This window comes from Momordica charantia (assembly GCF_013281855.1).
Source record: "Momordica charantia cultivar OHB3-1 chromosome 3 unlocalized genomic scaffold, Mcharantia_2.0 BLBB01000003.1, whole genome shotgun sequence".
In the NCBI taxonomy this organism is placed as follows: domain Eukaryota; kingdom Viridiplantae; phylum Streptophyta; class Magnoliopsida; order Cucurbitales; family Cucurbitaceae; genus Momordica; species Momordica charantia.
The window spans coordinates 12,354,040-12,370,137 of record NW_028275161.1 but is presented as its reverse complement, the minus strand read 5'-3'; the positions used below and the strand labels follow the sequence as shown (position 1 = coordinate 12,370,137).

The window sequence follows — 16,098 nt, the reverse complement described above, 5'->3', positions numbered from 1 at the left end:
TTTCATTTTAGTATTATTATTATTTTTTTTTTAAACATTTTTTTTAAATAAAGATTTGTATGATAAGAATTAATACTAAGTTGTATCATATGATGTTGGCATAGTGGTAGGTTACTTAGGAGTAATTCACATGTCTTTGGTTCGAGTCTTTGCTTGCCTAAATTAATGTTTTTTATATCATTATTTTACCAAACAACTATTTTAGATAAAATGTTTTTTTTTAATATAAAAAAAAACTTTCATTTTTATAAGATTTCAAATCTTAAAACATTTATATAAAATATTATGTAATATCTTAGGATGTTGGCACATTGGTAAGAAATTTATATATGGACTCTCACATCACAAGTTCAATTTTTGATGGCCCCTACACTATAATTATTTTTTTTATTTGTTAATTTTTCTTTTCTACTAAATAATTATTTCGAAAATCCCAATGACAGAAATTGGATCCTTCCAATATTCTCGAGGTGATAATTTGTTTTTCTAATGGTCTTTCAGCCACTCATGCTTGTTGGTTCATATTTTATCGTAAAACATGAACCAATAAATTTGTGACATTTAAAATCAAACACAAAAGTATTTTTCTTTTTGGAGCAAAGTATAATAGGATAATTTTTTACAAAATATGGTACCGTTTTCGAACGGGTGTCGTAGGGTGCTAACACCTTCCCTACGCTCAACCGACTCCCGAACCAAAATCTGTTTTTCGTAGACCAAGTTTTTTAAAATAGGTGACCAATCACACCTCGTAGATGATTGGTGGCGACTCCAAACCCTAATCTCGAAAGAGACCCTTCAGGGGATGATGTCGGCCGCTCCGCGTCGTGATGACGTTGCGACAGCTTGGCGACTCCACTGGGGACCTTTAGAGAGTCAAGCCATTATTTTTGTTATTTATTATCTTATTATATTTCTTTTTTTTTCCTCCTTTCTTGTTCGCTTTGTTTTTTTTTATTAATTTGGTTTGGCATCATATGCATCTCGCACAAATACACAAGCCTCCTACCCGGGCTTTACCTTTAAGATTAGATCGGGGACTGAGTAGTGTGACCTTCGTGGAATTTCGGTTCCCGTGCAGGCGCATGAAATTCTCCACTCAAGTTGACCATACCGCGCAAGCGTATGGAAGATTTGGGGGCCGCTTCCCTCTAGGTTGTGTAGGCATTAACTTTACACTCATTTTAGCATCAGATTTCTGCTATTTATTTATTTATTTTTGTTTAGATTGTTTCTGTTGGTGTTAATAAAGTGATTTGTTTAAAAGAGTCTCATACATTCTCTCACTTAATAATCGTTTTTTTTACAACAATAAAAAAAAGAGTTTCGCAACTTTCCTTTTAAATTTATTTTCTTTCAATTTTACCAGAATTGACCTAAGTCTTAAATCATTAATATTGACAGTAAATTAAAGCATGAGTTCCAGTAAGGTTCCTACCCAAGAGTGGAGAGAGCAAGACCAAGAAATTGTCCGTCAATGGTCAGAGAACATGCAACATACTCATGGTGACGCATTATCACAGAATGTAATCATGCCATTTCAAAATGTAACGTTTCCAGAAAATCAGTTGGATACCTTGAAACGTTTATGGGAGGGTTTAAGACCAGATAGAAAGACCCAGTTCATAAAAAAATATGGCTACATAGCACAACTCCTGTACGTGCGAGTAAACTTCTCAGTGTTGAGAGCATTAGTTCAACATTGGGATCCGGCCTATAGATGCTTTACTTTTAGCTCAATGGATATAACCCCAACTATCGAGGAATACCACACCCTCTTACAAATACCACTGCAAGAGAAAATTGAGGTTTATTCCTATGATGGTGGGTTTACATTGAAAAGGGCAGTATCGCTGCTTGTAGGGAAGATATCTGCTGGTGAGATTGAAAAACATGTGAAAAGGAAGGGAGAAAACATATGCTTACCGATAGAATATATCCTGAGTCTTCAGTAGAGGTTCGTTAATGAAGAAAGGGAGCTATCGCTATTAGCTCTGTGCTTATTTAACTTGGTTTTATTCCCTAAAGTTAGTGGGTACGTTGAAGAGCGGGTGGTCAAGCTATTTGTCAAGGTAGAAATGGGGGTTAATCTCGTAATACCCATCCTGGCAGAAACCTTCTAAGCACTAAATTTTTGCAAATCGCGAGGAGTAGGGAAATTTATAGGCTGTGCTCAACTGCTATACATTTGGATCCTCAGCCATATAAATTGTCCACCAGAGTTCAAGTGTCCTCAGGTCAAATTTTCAAGATCGTGGAGTAGATTACAAAATCCCATGCTTGAATTCAACCAAGCAGATTGGAGTCAAATTCACCCAGGAAAAGAAGAGTGGAGCATTTTCTTTGCAGGACTAAGGCCAGAAGGCGTGGAGTGGAGAGCCCGATGGATGTCAACCAAACCTATGATGTATAGGTGTGGTAAATTTCACAGTCTGCCGTTATTGGGTCCATGGGGATGTGTATCTTATGCCCCATTAATGGTACTGCGTCAGATATGGGTACGTCAGTTTATCCCGCCACACATGACTTAAGAAACTCTGAATTTGCCTATGATATTGGGTTTTGCAAAAACAAAATTCACGAGGTCGTAAAGGCGTGGAAGACGATTGTCAGAATCCAAAGTGGCAATTACCACGATAATATATTTGAAGGATATGAACAGTGGCATTCGAGTAGAGGAAAAACTGTGGTTCTCCTACCAACTGACAAGGGCAAAGGAAAGCTAGAGGTTCCCACTAGGAGAATTCTTTCTGAAATGAGCCCAAATCAATCCACTCAGCGGAAGGTTCGCAGGATAGAATACGAGCTGCGAGAAGGGAACCCCACATCAGCTAAATAAAGACTACAACTAGGGTTCAATCAAAATCTACCTCGAAACATTGAGCTGGAATTACAGCAGGCAAGAAGGGAGGTCGGTTGCCAGGGGAAAGAAAACAGACCGCTAGAAGTAGAGGTTCGGGACCCTAACAGAAGAAAGTACGAAGAGAGCTCACAAGCAGCCTTGAGGGCGCGAGACAATCAAATATCACAACAAATGTCTTCTCTACAAACAGAAATCATGTCCCTTCGTGAAAAGGCCATTGTGCTGGAGGAGAAAGAAGTACAGTTAGCTCAATATGCTCAAGAAAATCAAAGATTAAGGGAAACTGTTCAGGCGCTTTCAAGCCGTCTCGACAAAACCCAGAATGCTGCTGATAGGTTAATGCATGATTATGCCCATATCAAGGAACAATACAACCAAGTGGAGTATGAATTAGACCATGTGAGGCGCGATAACACATTGTTGCGTCATAATTCAGAACATGTACTCACCCAAGTCAGACAGGCAGCCCGTAGGGCAGATGGTTTAGCTGAAGAGGCACGAGCTCTCACATCTGCCATTGCCCCTACACAGCCGAATGGCAAAAGCACACTCAAGTTATTGGGCAAACTTCGACGAGATCTAGAGCATTGGGGACAGTTTTATTGACACTCTGCTTTAATGTACTTTCAATTCCATGATTTAAGCATTGGGGTTCAAATTTGGCATAATTGTTGTTTTCTTGTAATCTTCATTTATTTATTTATCCAATTTATAATAAAGTCACGAACTTATTTATTTATGGTTTTCTTTCTCTTTCTTTTTGTCTTCTATTTTTCTAAAAAACAAAAGGGATTGTTCAAGATAGCTCGCTCACTGGCACCACATCGCACTTACCGTACCAGACTCAGGGCAAGATTAATGATGGAAGATCAAAAAGCCGAGCAGGAGAAAACAAGGAAAGATATCGAGGAGTTGCGAGAAAAGTTAGATGCCATCCTCCTCGCGTTGGAAAAAGGCAAAGCGGCTGCAGATCCTGCTACATCTAGCAACCCTGTCCATGAGCCGCAAGAAACCCCGCCTTATCCACCTGGGTACGGTCCACCTCTTAGGCCAGTGGCAGAGGGTTTCATGCCACAATATACAACGTACAACCCTCTGTATGACGTCCCGGTTGGTCAGTATCCGCATCCCTTTGTTAAAGGAGCTCAGCAAATCCCAACCAACATCATTTTTCGAGAGCCCGAGCAAATGATGTCACCCCCTACAGTCCTTCACCTAGGTGATCTCCCAGCCACGACAGACCCAGTCGGACAAAATGCCCCTAGTAACGAGAAGTTCGAAGTTCTGGAGGAAAGATTAAGAGCAATAGAGGGGACAGACGTTTTTGGCAACATCGATGCCTCACAATTGTGCTTGGTGTCTGGTTTAGTCATCCCTCCAAAATTCAAGGTGCCAGAGTTTGAGAAGTACAATGGTTCTTCTTGTCCTAAGAATCATCTTATAATGTACTGTAGGAAGATGGCAGCATACGTCCAAAATGACAAATTGTTGATACACTGCTTTCAAGATAGTTTATCTGGTCCGGCCTCTCGTTGGTACATGCAGTTAGATAGCTCTCATGTTGGCTCGTGGAAGAATCTGGCCGACTCCTTCCTAAAACAATATAAGCATAACATAGACATGGCTCCAGATCGCTTAGATTTACAGAGGATGGAGAAGAAGAGTACAAAGAGCTTTAAGGAGTATGCTCAAAGGTGGAGGGACACGGCAGCTCAAGTCCAACCTCCTTTAACAGATAAGGAACTATCTGCCATGTTCATCAATACCCTAAAACATCCTTTCTATGATCGGATGATAGGAAGCGCTTCCACAAATTTCTCTGATATTATGACCATCGGAGAAAGGATCGAATACGGGGTTAGACATGGGCGAATAACTAGTACTGCCGATGAGCCATTGGCCGCAAAGAAGTCAAGTCATTCCAAGAAGAAGGAAGGTGAGGTGCAAATGGTGGGAGCAGACCGACACTCTTGGAAACAACAACCGTACCGTCAGACACCGCAATACTCTCCGTATTATTACCCAACGCCATACGGGTATAATCAACCATTTGTGAATAATGCAACTTCACATTACTCCCCTTATGCTTCCCAAAATTTTTGACCCCCAGCCAGTCAAAATTTCCAACCCACCCCAGCCAGTCAAAATTTTAGTCCGACTCGCTTTCGTTTTTGTTTTTTTAAAAAAAAATTTATTACTGATTTATTTATTATTATTATTATTATTTTTTATGTTTATTGATTTAGTTTAAAATAACATAATTTACTTTATTATAAAATTTAATGTAAAGTTTTAATTAAATCAAATTAAGTTTTAAAATTAGATTTTATTTCAAAATAATTGGTTTTTTTAAATTGATTTTAAGATAAAAAAAATACAGTTTTTCTCCCCTTTGATTTTTTCCTTCATACGTGTATCCCCTCCCCTTCTTCTCCTCCATCTTTTTCTCTCTTCTCTTCCCCCTTTTTCTTTTTTATGGTTAGTTTTAGGTGTATTTAAGGAGGGCTGCAGTGGGGAGGAAAGGAGACAGAACACCCATACAGAGAAGAATTCACTTCCTTCTTTCTCTCTACCATCACCTTCTCTTCTTCTTCACCCAGGCCGACAACCCCGACGATACACAGGCTACACACGTCCCCCGGTGATCACAAGTTCAGACAACCTGCACCACAGTAGTCTGGCGCAAAGTTCAACAACCGACGCACGGATCACCGACCACCTGAATCAACCTCGAGTGCTCCTAAATATGATTTGATTATTTTTAAAATAAATTTGTTTTAAATATGATTTGATTATTTAAATTTTAAAAACAAGTTTGTTTTAAATGTTTTTTTTTGTTTTAAGGAAGTTTGTTAGAGGAATTTCAAATCTAAAATAAAATAAATTTATTTTATTATTATTATTATTATTATTATTATTATTATTATTACTATTATTATTTTTCATTTTAGTATTATTTTTTTTTAAACACTATAATTATTTTTTTTATTTGTTAATTTTTCTTTTCTACTAAATAATTATTTCGAAAATCTGAATGACAGAAATTTGATCTTTCCAATATTCTCGAGGTGATAATTTGTTTTTCTAATGGTCTTTGCGCCACTCATGCTTGTTGGTTCATATTTTATCGTAAAATATGAACCAATAAATTTGGGACATTTAAAATCAAACACAAAAGTATTTTTCTTTTTGGAGCAAAGTATAATAGGATAATTTTTTACAAAATATGGTACCGTTTTCGAACGGGTGTCGTAGGGTGCTAACACCTTCCCTACGCTCAACCGACTCCCGAACCAAAATCTGTTTTTCGTAGACCAAGTTTTTTAAAATAGGTGACCAATCACACCTCGTAGATGATTGGTGGCGACTCCAAACCCTAATCTCGAAAGAGACCCTTCAGGGGATGATGTCGGCCACTCCGCGTCGTGATGACGTTGCGACAGTTCTCACTAATATGTTACGAAATGCGTATATATTTAAATGCATAATGTATTGAAAAGCATGATTACGAATGTTTCTTGATATAGTTGAGCATGACGTGTGTGTGTGTTGGTGAGGGCTACTTACGGAGTATATTTTATATACTCACCCCCCCCCCCCCTATAATGATTGATTCAGGTGAAGGACTCGTGGGTGACCATGGTGATGGGACGGAGGAGACATGACGAGTGAGGACCATAGGCTACTTAGTTACTCCTGTTTAGTTTAAGTCATTTGTTAAGGCCTCATGTTATGGCCAATAGATGGTTTATTTGTATTTGAATAATTGAGAGATTTTTCCCTTGTTGTTAGTTTCACTTCGGGATAGGGGCCTATTTGAGTTTCATTCCATTTATTTAGATTCATATAGATTGAGAAATAAACTTGCCTCGTGAAGTGGTTCACGAATATTGTTCAATGTTATTCTATGAGATTGATTTATCGCTAAATTGATGAGCATTGGAACTTGATTTTGTATGTTTGTTGCATAGGAAGTTGGTAGGATGTAGTCGGGGTTAAATTTTATTAGTTGGGTAGTTAATGTGACCTAGAGCTGTGCGGGAAATTCTGGGTCGTTACAATTGGTATCAGAGCGGAGTTTTTCCTGTAGACTGTCCTAGAATCTAGGTCGTCAGTGTACGGTCCTTGTCAGTCTCCTCGTCATCACCAGGTACGTTTCCGAGTTTTGGATGTTCGATCATGAATGTCTTACACTGCTTATGATTGATATATTATTATTGACTGATACTAGATAGGTCGGTGTGTTTCTTTGATTCATTATGTAGACTTTGCTTGAATTTTGCACTTGTGTTGTGCCCCGGTTAGTGTGTTAATGACCATGGTGCTCTGTTCTCTGTTCCTTTAGACAATGGCTTTTCGACGGAACACGAGAGCTCACAACTACGAGGATCCGAACCCTAGGGGTGAGGAAGAGCGGATCCAAATGTTCCCCCGGCAGTTCCTGGAGGGGTAGCACCCCCGGTCCCGCAGGCAGCATCTCAGGGAATTCCCCAGGTGAATCCCCAGGTGGCGTTACTAGCTGAGGCATTGCAAGTATTGCTGGATAATGCGAATGGAGCCGGTGGGGCTCAGGCGCAGCAGCCTCGCCGGGCACAGATTCAACAAGAGGAGGTCCAGTTTATTAGGGATTTCAAACGGTTCGGACCACCCGTTTTCAACGAGGTGAGTGAGAGGCCTACTGCGGCCAAGGAATGGGTCAGGGAGTTGGAAGCCCTTTATGTGTATTTGGGATGCTCCGACGAATTCAAGGTCCGGAGAGCAGTGTTTATGCTTCGGGGAGAAGCAGTAAACTGGTGGGAGTCGGTGGCGGCAGCGGAGGATCACGCCAACGCACCCGTCACATGGGCGAGGTTTAAGGACCTACTCTATGAGTACTATTTCCCCGTGACTGTCAGGAACGAAAAACGGGCAGAGTTTCTCCGTCTCACTCAAGGGAGCCTAACTGTGGCCCAATACGAGAGGAAGTTCACTGAACTGTCCTGTTTTGGAATGCAATATATTCCTACTGAACAATTAAAGATTGACAAGTTCATTGACGGTTTGCGTAGGGAGATCAAGGGGCTACTTGTTCTCAAGGAGCCAACTACTTATGCAGCAGCAGTCAGGTGTGCGTTGGTGATGGACAAATGTCTTGAGGAGCCTCAGTCTCAACAGGTGATGGGCTCCAGCTCGAGGGTCAAGAGGAAATTTGCATCGTTCTCCTTAAGTCAACCCTCTAGGGGACACCAGCAGCTTGTGCAAAGGCAGACTGTTTCTCCGGTGTGCCCCTCTTGTAAGAGGAGCCATGCTGGACCGTGTTGGGCGGGAAAGAGAATATGTTACAGGTGTTAGAAGGAAGGACATTTTGCAAGGGAGTGTCCGATGACCGGCTCGAATACCCAAGCTTTAGGCCAGAGGATCCCTGCGACGGCGGCAACTCAAGGTGGAACCCATAGGGTGCGCGTCTTCGCTTTTACCAGGGGGGATGTTGAGCATGCCGAGGCGGTGGTCACAGTGCCTTCTCTTTGCGAGTCTTGAGCGGTGTGTATATGCTTGTGTTTTATTGCATGCGTGTTACTTTTGCAGGGACTGTTTTAGTACTCTGTATGCCTGCTTACGCTTTATTTGACTCGGGGTCTAGTCATTCTTTCATTGCTTCTACCTTTGTTCGGCATGCGGACCTAGAGCTAGAATCGTTAGGCTTTTTGTTGTCGGTATCCACTCCGTCAGGATCTGTGTTGGTCACTAGTCAAGTGGTGAAAGGAGGCCAGCTCTCTTTCGATGGTTAGACCGTGGAGGTGAAGTTAATTCAACTGGATATGCAGGATTTCGATGTGATACTAGGCATGGATTGGTTAGCTGCTAACCGGGCTAATATCAATTGCTCGAAGAAGGAAGTTAGCTTTCGCTTGCCCTCCGGACAAAACTTTACCTTTAAAGGAGTCAAGGCCGGGGTCCCGAGGGTGGTGTCGGCATTGAAGGCCAGCCATCTTCTCCAGCGTGGTGCCTGGGCCTATTTGGCTAGCGTTGTGGATGCAAGGAAGGTTGTGTCGAGCATTGAGGCAGTTCGTGTAGTTAATGAGTTCACTGACGTGTTCCCTGAGGACCTCCCCGGCTTGCCTCCGTCCCGCGAAGTGGACTTTTGTATAGAGTTGCTGCCAGGGACGGCTCCCATCTCGAAAGCACCCTATCGAATGGCTCCGGCAGAGTTGAAAGAGCTGAAGCTACAGTTGGAAGAATTACTCAACAAGGGTTTCATCCGCCCAAGCGTATCCCCTTGGGGTGCGCCCGTGCTCTTTGTTAAGAAGAAAGACGGTTCTATGCGACTTTGTATAGATTACAGGGAACTAAACAAAGTTACGGTTAAGAATAAGTATCCCCTACCATGCATTGATGACCTTTTTGATCAGCTTCAGGGGGCGAAGGTGTTCTCGAAGATAGACTTGCGTTCGGGGTACCACCAGTTAAGGCTAAAGGAGGCCGACATCTCGAAGACAGCGTTCAGAACAAGGTATGGGCACTATGAGTTTGTTGTGATGTCTTTTGGACTCACAAATGCTCCGACAGCCTTTATGGATCTAATGAATCGGGTCTTTAAGGAGTATTTAGATTCTTTTGTCATTGTGTTCATCGATGACATCCTGATATACTCCAAGACTGAGCAGTGTCACGAGGAACATCTCATACAGGTTTTGACTACATTACGGGGAAATAAGTTGTATGCAAAGTTTTCGAAGTGTGAGTTCTGGCTGGACAAAGTGGCTTTCCTAGGACACATAGTCACCAGGGAGGGTATTGCAGTAGACCCCGCCAAAGTGGAGGCTGTTAGCAATTGGCCAAGACCTAGTTCCGTTACAGAGATTCGTAGTTTCCTCGGCTTGGCTGGTTATTACAGAAAGTTCATCCAGAATTTCTCTCGGATAGCGGCACCGTTGACGCAGTTGACTCGTAAGCATGCCACATTCACTTGGAGCAGCGAGTGTGAGGAGACTTTCCAAGAACTGAAGAAGCGTTTGGTGTCTGCTCCGGTGTTAACTGTCCCCGACGGGACGGAAGGTTTGGTGGTTTACAGCGACGCCTCACGAAAGGGCTTGGGATGTGTGCTGATGCAACATGGGAAAGTTATAGCTTATGCTTCTCGGCAACTGAAGGCGCATGAGCTTAACTATCCCACTCATGATTTAGAATTAGCAGCAGTGGTCTTCGCCTTAAAGTTGTGGAGGCACTACCTTTACGGAGAGAGAATTCAGGTCTTCACGGATCATCAGAGTTTGAAGTACCTTTTCACTCAGAAGGAGCTTAACTTGAGATAGAGGCGGTGGTTAGAGTTGGTGAAGGACTATGATTGTGAGATTAGTTACCATCCAGGTAAAGCAAACGCGGTGGCTGATGCTCTTAGTAGAAAGGCGGCAAGTGTGGCATCTTTGGTTGCGATCTACAGTCCAATGCACAGCGAGTTGGAACGCTTGGAGGTAGAGCTGACGGTGGATGATGTCTCCGCGCTGTTGGCTCGAATCTCGGTGGAACCCAGTCTGAGGCAGAGGATCATTGTTGCCCAAAAGGAAGACCCTAGCTTGGCCAAAGGCTTTAGTATGGTGGGCCATGGGGATTTCACTCTCTCGGGTGAGGCAGCTTTGCTTTTTCGCGGAAGGTTGTGTGTGCCAAAAGATTATTCTTTGAGGAAGGACTTATTGGAAGAGGCACACAATACTCCCTACTCGGTCCATCCAGGAAGTACCAAAATGTACCAAGACCTCAAGAAACATTACTGGTGGCATAACATGAAGAGGGAAATAGCTCAGTTTGTTAGCAAGTGTTTGACTTGCCAACAGGTAAAGGCTTCGAGACAGAGACCTGTTGGATTACTGCAACCTTTGAGCATACCAGTCTGGAAGTGGGACGATGTGGCTATGGACTTCATTACAGGACTACCAAGGACGGTTAAGGGATTCACTGTGATTTGGGTAGTTGTAGATCGTTTAACCAAGATTGCTCACTTTATTCCCGGCAAAGCCACGTATACAGTAGAAAAATGGGCGGAACTGTATTTACAGGAAATTGTAAGGCTACATGGTATACCGGTATCCATAGTGTCCGATCGAGACCCGCGTTTCACCTCGACTTTTTGGCGGAGTCTACACAAGTCCCTAGGCACTAAGTTGGACTTTAGCACGGCGTTTCACCCCCAAACCGATGGTCAGACGGAGCGTGTGAACCAGGTTTTGGAGGACATGCTCAAAGCTTGCATGTTAGACTCTAGTGGTATTTGGGACAAGTACCTCTACCTAATAGAGTTCGCTTATAATAACAGTTTTCAGGCCACGATTGGGATGGCCCCATACGAGGCACTGTATGGGAAGGAGTGTCGGTCTCCGGTTAATTGGGACGAAGTCGGAGAAAGAGTTCTCTTGGGACCGGATTTGGTGCAGGCGACTAACAGCGCCATTCAAAAGATCAGGGGAAGGATGCAAGTCGCACAGAGCTGTCAAAAAAGTTATACGGACGTCAGGCGTAGGGAGCTCGAGTTTGTGGTAGGTGAACGGGTGTTTCTTCGTGTGGCACCCGTAAAGGGGATTTTACGATTTGGGAAGAAGGGCAAGCTCAGCGCAAGGTTCATTGGGCCTTTTGAAATTTTGGAACGGATCGGCCCAGTCGCGTATAGGTTGGCCTTGCCACCATCGTTGGTAGCAGTTCACAATGTGTTTCACGTGTCTATGCTGAGGAAGTATATTCATGACCCTTCGCACGTCTTGGACCCCGAACCATTGCAACTGGATGAGTCCTTGTGCTACGAAGAGGTACCCGTCAAAGTTTCGGCAAGAGAAACCAAGTTGTTGAGGAACCGGACGATTCGCTTGGTTAAGGTTTTATGGAGAAACCACCAAGTGGAAGAAGCTACTTGGGAGCGGGAGGACGATATCAAGGCGAGGTACCCTGAACTGCTAGAACAGTCAACTTTCGGGGACGAAAGTTTTTGAAGGAGGGAAGTCTGTAACGCCCCGAGTCCCTCAGGTTAGTTGGTCTCGAAACAGGAGATTTTTCATTTAATATTAAATTGATTGTTAATTAAATTTATCTATATTTATCGGGCTCTAAAAATCCAATTAAATTAATATTTACCAAACTTTGTATGTTGGGTCTTGTTTTAAGGGAATGGACTCTTCTTCTTTGGGCTTGGATGATTCGGCTTCATTGAGGGAAAATTTGTTTTAAAAATAAACAAAAGGAAAGAATAAAAAAAAAACCCTAAACCACTTCATCTTCTTCTTCCTCACTTGTCCAGCCGCCCCTCCCCCCCCCCCCCTCTCTTTGATTTTCGTCCAACTCTTCCCCGATCTTCCGCCGGCCACCCCTTCTCCGACAAACGGCAGTCCTTCACAAACGGAAACAACAACAGCGGCACGACGCTCCACCACGAACCAGTAGCGGCGGCAGCGGAACCTCTCCACGGCCACCGCACCTTCGACGAACGGAAACTCCGCGGCCACGAACAGCAATCTGTGGTGGGGGCTCGTGACCTGCGATGGTGCTTACCGGACAGAAGATACCCACGACGAACAGAGAAGTTTCGACTCCTCCTCCGGCGAACTGCAACGACCAAGATCTGTTAGCACCGGCTTCTTGCAGCGTCTCCTCGCGGCGGCGCACGACGAACGGTCAAATCCACGGTAGCCCCGACGACTTGCTGCTACAGCCTCAACCACGACAACGTGCGCAACTCCCGACGGCTGTCTCCGGCGAATAGCAGCTCCGGCGACTCGTTCTTTTTGCAATCCCGACGTGAACAGTAGCAGATTCGCAACGATATCTTCGTTCTGATACATTTTGGCATTGACCGACACCCACACGGACCTTGATTTGCGTTACCCATCGCTTTTAGACATAAGGACGGCAAGCCTAAGGTCTTTGGAACTCAGATTGGGAGCCCGAACCCCCTCGACGTCGATCCACTCCTAACCCAAGTTGTTTTAGTGTGAGTTAGTAGGTAACGACTATACCTAAACTCGGTTTCGTTTATAACTAAATGTTTCTGATGGGCTACTAACCTCGAGATCGTGCTCTTTTTGTAGTAGGAAGTGTTCAACAAGCTTAGGAGCTTTAGGACATTTGTTCGTAAGTAGCACGGGGGCGGGTGTGTGCGTTGATGTGTGTTAATAGAAATTGTTCTTGCTGATTTTACATTATAAACATGTTTCTCTTATTATTTTAATTGTTGGACAGGTTTGTGAGGTCGATGCTGTTATTGTAACTTGCGATTATTTTATATATTGGATATGTATATGACTGGTATTCATATTTGTTGTCTGCAACTTTAGGAACTTACTGATATTGTATGGTTGGTTGGAAGTGATTAGGATTTGTTATGTTGTGAAAAGCATGTTATGTGAAGAATGTCATAGGGTTGTTTGTTGAAGCTTTATGTGCGCTATGCCGTGAGCAGGTTGGTTGTTGTCAAACTTTGTGTCATTGAGACCCGTGATGCATTGAAATCTTACTAGTGGTTGTGTTGTTGTTGGGCTTTGTGGTGGTTGGTGTTATTAGGGAAGTAGTACTGAAATCCTGGTTGGAGGGTAGAAATGATATGTGGAGTTATGAAAGTTACGAAGTGAATGGGTGGAGTGTCAGGGCCTCGGGTATAAATGATCGAGGGCTGATACGTCACTAATTGGGTATCGAGGCCTTGGGTATAAATGGTCGGGTGTCGATACGCCAATATTGGATAAAGATGAGCGTCGAGGCCTCGGGTATAAATGGTCGGGGGTCGATGCGAGGAGTCTTTCGAAAGGAGAACTATTAGGGCCTTGGGTATAAATGGTTAAGGGCCAATAGATTGTAAGACAGCGAGGCCTCGGGTATAAATGGTCGAGGGTCGATGCAGAGTTCAAGGCCTCGGGTATAAATGATCGAGAGCCGATGCTGCAGGCTCAGGGCTCTGGGTATAAAATGGTCAGGGGCCGACCCTATTTAAAGGAGATAGTTGTGGAAGGGTATGATAACTAAGATAAGCTTAGAGGTACTGGTAATATTAGGGAGACTAGAGCTTGGATGTTAACATGTTTCCTGGTTGTGGTTCTCACTAATATGTTACGAAATGCGTATATGTTTAAATTCATAATGTATTGAAAAGCATGATTACGAATGTTTCTTGATATAGTTGAGCATGACGTGTGTGTGTGTTGGTGAGGGCTACTTACGGAGTATATTTTATATACTCACCCCCCCCCCCTCTATAATGATTGATTCAGGTGAAGGACTCGTGGGTGACCATGGTGATGGGACGGAGGAGACATGACGAGTGAGGACCATAGGCTACTTAGTTACTCCTGTTTAGTTTAAGTCATTTGTTAAGGCCTTATGTTATGGCCAATAGACGGTTTATTTTTATTTGAATAATTGAGAGATTTCTTGTTGTTAGTTTCACTTCGGGATAGGGGCCTATTTGAGTTTCATTCCATTTATTTAGATTCATATAGATTGAGAAATAAACTTGCCTCGTGAAGTGGTTCACGAATGTTGTTGAATGTTATTCTATGAGATTGATTTATCGCTAAATTGATGAGGATTGGAACTTGATTTTGTATGTTTGTTGCATAGGAAGTTGGCAGGATGTAGTCGGGGTTAAATTTTATTAGTTGGGTAGTTATTGTGACCTAAAGGTGTGCGGGAAATTCTGGATCGTTACATAACACCTTCCCTACGCTCAGTCGACTCTCGAACTAAAAATCTGTTTTCGTAGATGAAATTTTTATTTTTAAGTGATCTATCACACCTGGTAGATGATTGGTGGCAACTCCAACCCTTATCTCGAAATAAACCTTCAGGGGATGACGTCGGCCGCTCCGCGTCGCGATGACGTTGCGACACTCTGGATATAATTAAAACACAAATCTCACATAATCAATTAGTAAAACATATCAAAAAAGAAAACTAGCCGTTGAAAACATTTAAGAGCTCAAATTCAAATTGAAATTTTAAAATATAAACAAATAATTTAATTATACACATAAAATAAATAAAAGAAAATGATTAAATAAAACTTAATGTTTTTACTTAAAATGCCAATAAATAAAATTCCTTTCCTACATAATTTTATATTAGCTTGCACAATAAAATATAATTTTATGAGAAGAATATATAAGAAAGATAACGTGCACTAGACAAGAAGGAGAAAGATAATGAAAATTAAAATATTTAGTAAAGTTTTTTTAATAAAATTAAAATTTTGTGATGTAAATAGTTAAAAGAGACCTAAATAAAAATTATATTACTATATATTTATCATTATGGAAGGATTTAAATTTATTGAATGAAGTATGCGTAGGAAATAAATATATATTATTTATTTTAAATCAAAATTAAATTAAATTTTTTATTAAAAAAAGTGATTTTTTTATAGAAATATTATATATGAGAAATACTTGAAAAGCTTGTGTACCGATCCTTTGATTGGTAAGCGCTCACCCTCATCATTAGGCCGGTTTGGTCCAACCCAACCCAAAGAAGCAAAGGCCCAAACTCGACATGAGTCCGAGTCCAACCACTAAAACCTAGGTCTATATCCCAATCCATGTGCATAAATCAATGGGCCCAAAGTTGGATCGGACTTGTATCGGCCATTTGATCGGACTTGAATTAGCCCATATAATAAATTATTTTTTATATATTTATTCAAACTATGTTCTTGAGTTTTAGAATTTGTGTTTTTATTTTATGCTTTTGTACTATGTTTTTTAGTTTCTAAAAAGTTATCAATACATTTTATTATATCATATTTTTACAACTTAATTTATTTTGATTTTTAAAGAAATAAATTGTATTACTATATTAATATAATTTTTTTAGACAAATGAGAACCACAAAAAAAAATCATAAATACTAATTAATTATATATTAATAATTAATATATGAATATATATACAATATATAATAATATTGAACTATATTGGATCAAGACCTTTGGGCTTGTCCAAATATGGTCAAAACGGGCCGACCTATGGACCAGCCCAATTTAAAAAACAAATATCCATATCCAATCTAATTTATGGATGGGTTGGGTGGACCTGACCGGTCAAACGTTGACTTTGGATTAGACTTAGATTGAGCCTGGGTTGTGCTTTTGGACCGACCTTTGGGCTTTGAGCCTGATGATGAGATTGAGCAAGGGCACTAACACGTACATCAAGATGAAGACCATTCGACCAAATACTATTTTCTGTTAAATTGAATATAATATAGTATGTATATATTCAAATTTC

At 41.7% G+C, this 16,098-nt stretch overlaps 1 pseudogene; it reads left to right on the top strand.

Moving 5' to 3' along the window:
- Positions 1-3,724: 3,724 nt before the first annotated feature.
- On the top strand, positions 3,725-11,820 carry LOC148212400 (uncharacterized; annotated as a pseudogene).
- The last annotated feature ends 4,278 nt before the right edge of the window (positions 11,821-16,098 follow it).